The sequence below is a fragment of the Miscanthus floridulus genome, chromosome 8, assembly GCF_019320115.1.
Source record: "Miscanthus floridulus cultivar M001 chromosome 8, ASM1932011v1, whole genome shotgun sequence".
NCBI lineage: Eukaryota > Viridiplantae > Streptophyta > Magnoliopsida > Poales > Poaceae > Miscanthus > Miscanthus floridulus.
Window position 1 is genome coordinate 113,954,672 of NC_089587.1, and position 2,982 is coordinate 113,957,653.

The window sequence follows — 2,982 nt, forward strand, 5'->3', positions numbered from 1 at the left end:
GTAGGATTAGAACTTAGGATGCTAAACTTTTGTGTGGTAGATCAATAGCTTCACTTTCTAGGCACAAGGGGTGAAGTGGGCTAATTGTAGGGTTTAATTATTACTAAGAATTTTAGAATTAGCCCAATTCACCCCCTCTTGGACATCTTGATCCTTTCACATCCGACTGGCGCGGCTGTTTCCACCACGCTGGGCGCCTCCATCGCATCGGGTTCCGCCATTTGCTGTAGCGGCCGCGTCCACCGTGTCAGTTCGCCACGTCGTCCGTTGCGCAGAAAACACGTGTTGCAAATGTATGTTCTAGATGTTTCAGAGGTATGTTGCAAGTGTTCCATACGGATATTATAAAAGTAGAACGGGATGTTGCATACATTGAAATGGTTTGTACACGTATGTTGCAAGCGTCTGTTCCCAACATTATACGTATGTTGCAAGCGTCTGTTCCCAATATTTTATTTGTTTTTCCGACATATATTGCAAGTGTGTTTATCTGGATGTTTGCATATGTTTCACATATACGTTGCAAGTGTTTTATTTAGATGTTACATATATGATGCAATGGTTTTCAAGTATTTTTCACGTGTTTTTGCAAGCGTTTTAGATGTATGTTTTAAGTGTTTCATCTGTCTTCTTTCTTCTTTTATATGTTGAAAGTATTGCATCTAGATTTTTCAAAAGTAGATCAGTGATAGATCGAGATGGCGGACTAGAGGAGGGTGAATAGTCTTTTCTAAAACTTAATTACGTTAGCTAACCGAAATAAATGCAGAATTAAACTACTTAGTCTAGCCAAGACTACACCCTCTATCTATATTCTCAAGCACCTTACAAATATCCTAATATGAGCAACTAAGATGCCGGGTTAGATAAAACTCGCATATACAATTCGCAAGATTACACAAACCTATGCAACTGTACTCAAACAATGAGGATCTTTGATGCCAACATCAATAACTTCACATCCGCAAATATTATAATTTTTTTTAAGATGACATTTATAATTTGTCTAATAAGAATATTTTGCATTTATTACACTGTTTATTAGAAACATCATTATTATTATAGTTATTTTATATTAAAGGGCTCATCTTTTTTTTTTAGCTTGGCTCCAGGCCTCCAAACAGACATCACCCGCCCTAAGTAGCTTGAACAATCCAAATGAGCTTTTCTTTTCGCTTTCTCTTTTTACTTTTACTGAGTAATGAGCATGACCCTATTTCAAAATCTTGAGGCAGCTTTGGCGAGCACTCATGTCTGGTTTGCTCGTTTTGGGGCATGAAACGATTTGAATGAAAACTTGAGGGGGAACCCGGTCCTCTAGCAGAAACAGCGCTGCGTGGCAACGGCGCAGAGTGGAGCCGAATTCCGCGACGAGCACCCGGCCGTCTCCTGCATGTCCTGCTCTGCCTCGCCCTCCGGCAGCGCCCAGTCGAACCGAGCGACGAGGTTGGCGAGCGCGAGCTCCACCACGGACATGGCGAAGTCGACGCCCGGGCTGCCGGGCACATCCGCCGCCCCGCGCCGAACGGTATCAGCTGGAAGTGCTGGCCCCCGAAGTCCACCCCGCTCCCGACGAACCTCTCCGGCCGGAATTCCTCCGGCGACTCCCATGCCTCCGGATCCCTTGCGATGGCCCAGGCGTTCACGATTACCATGGTGTCCCTCGGGATGTCGTACCCGTGGCTGATTCGAGTGGCCTGCATGGACTTATGCGGAAGCAGCAGGGGCCCCGGCGTGTGCAGCCACATCGTCACCTTGATTACTGCTCTCAGGTACTCCATTCCTGTTCCGGCCAGATCTTGTTTGCCGATAATGTTGCCATGGTCGCTGCTGGTGCTCCGAGCTTGTCTCACCTCACGCTGCAGCTTCTGCATGACTTCCTTGTTGCGGAGCAGCTCTGCCATGGCCCATTCCAGGACGATGATGGTGGCCTCTGTCCCGGCTCCGAGCAAGTCCTGGATTCAAATCAAAGACTCGTCAGGATCAGCTAAGCAGAGCAGCCATGCAGGGTCAGCACGGATGCATGCGCATATGAATCCAATCATGCGTCAGTTGATCGCCCTACGTTACCTCCAAGAGAGCCTTCACGTTGTCCCTGCTGAGGCGCCACTCTGCTGTCCCAGCATGAGTTGGTTCCTTCTGCTGCATTGACAGCAGCACATGGATGAAAGCATCGTCGCTCGCTTCTTCCCCCGACAATGGCGTCTCTCTGGTCGCAGCCGCGACCACGATCTCGTCGAGGATCCGGTCGATCGTCTCGAATGCCCTCGTAACCCTGGCGTCCGTGCCGTCGACGTAGCTCACCCAGGAGAGCCATGGGATGTAGTCGCCGACGTGGAAGGCGCCGAGCAGCACGTTGCTCTCCTCCAGCAGCGCGTCCACCTTGGCGCGCCACCCGTTGTCCCCGGCGGTGCGCAGTCCGAGTCCTGCTCTAGAATTCGTTGGACCAACGCCTCAGCACCTGGCCGACAGGCACCTGGCCGAGGCGGATGAGCATGACGGGGCCGTGCGCCGCAGCGAGTGAACGCAGCGAGCGGTGCGGGAGGCTGCCGAGCTGGTGGAGGTTGCCGATGAGAGGGAGCCCCCGCGGGGAGGGCGGCCGGCGGTTGGCATCGGGAACCCAAGGCGCCATGTTCATTGTGGTTATGTTCTCCATTTGTCAACTTATATAGTGTTGTGGAGAACCGAGCGGGGGCTCGGTTGGTCAGCTGAGCAGGGGCTCAGGCTGCCCGCCCGCGGTTGGAGCGCTGGCTCCCGCGCGACGCCTCACCTTGCTTCTTAAGAGTATCTGGGAGACTCTCCCGTATGTTAAAAAAAAACTTATATAGTGTTGTGCTTGTGCATAGAAAGGACACGTTCTACACCCAGTTGCTCTATTTATGCAGTTTGCCTGCCAACCAACTTGGCTGGGTGGCTAGTACAAACTGTGATATGCTCATTGACATGCATGTTCAGTGATAAGGATCCTCATTGGCATCTTAA

The 2,982-nt window shown here is 50.6% G+C and overlaps 1 pseudogene; it reads right to left on the reverse strand.

Annotated features, from left to right (window-relative positions):
• Nucleotides 1–1,297: 1,297 nt before the first annotated feature.
• On the reverse strand, nucleotides 1,298–2,632 carry LOC136469741 (cytochrome P450 71A8-like; annotated as a pseudogene).
• Nucleotides 2,633–2,982: the final 350 nt, after the last annotated feature.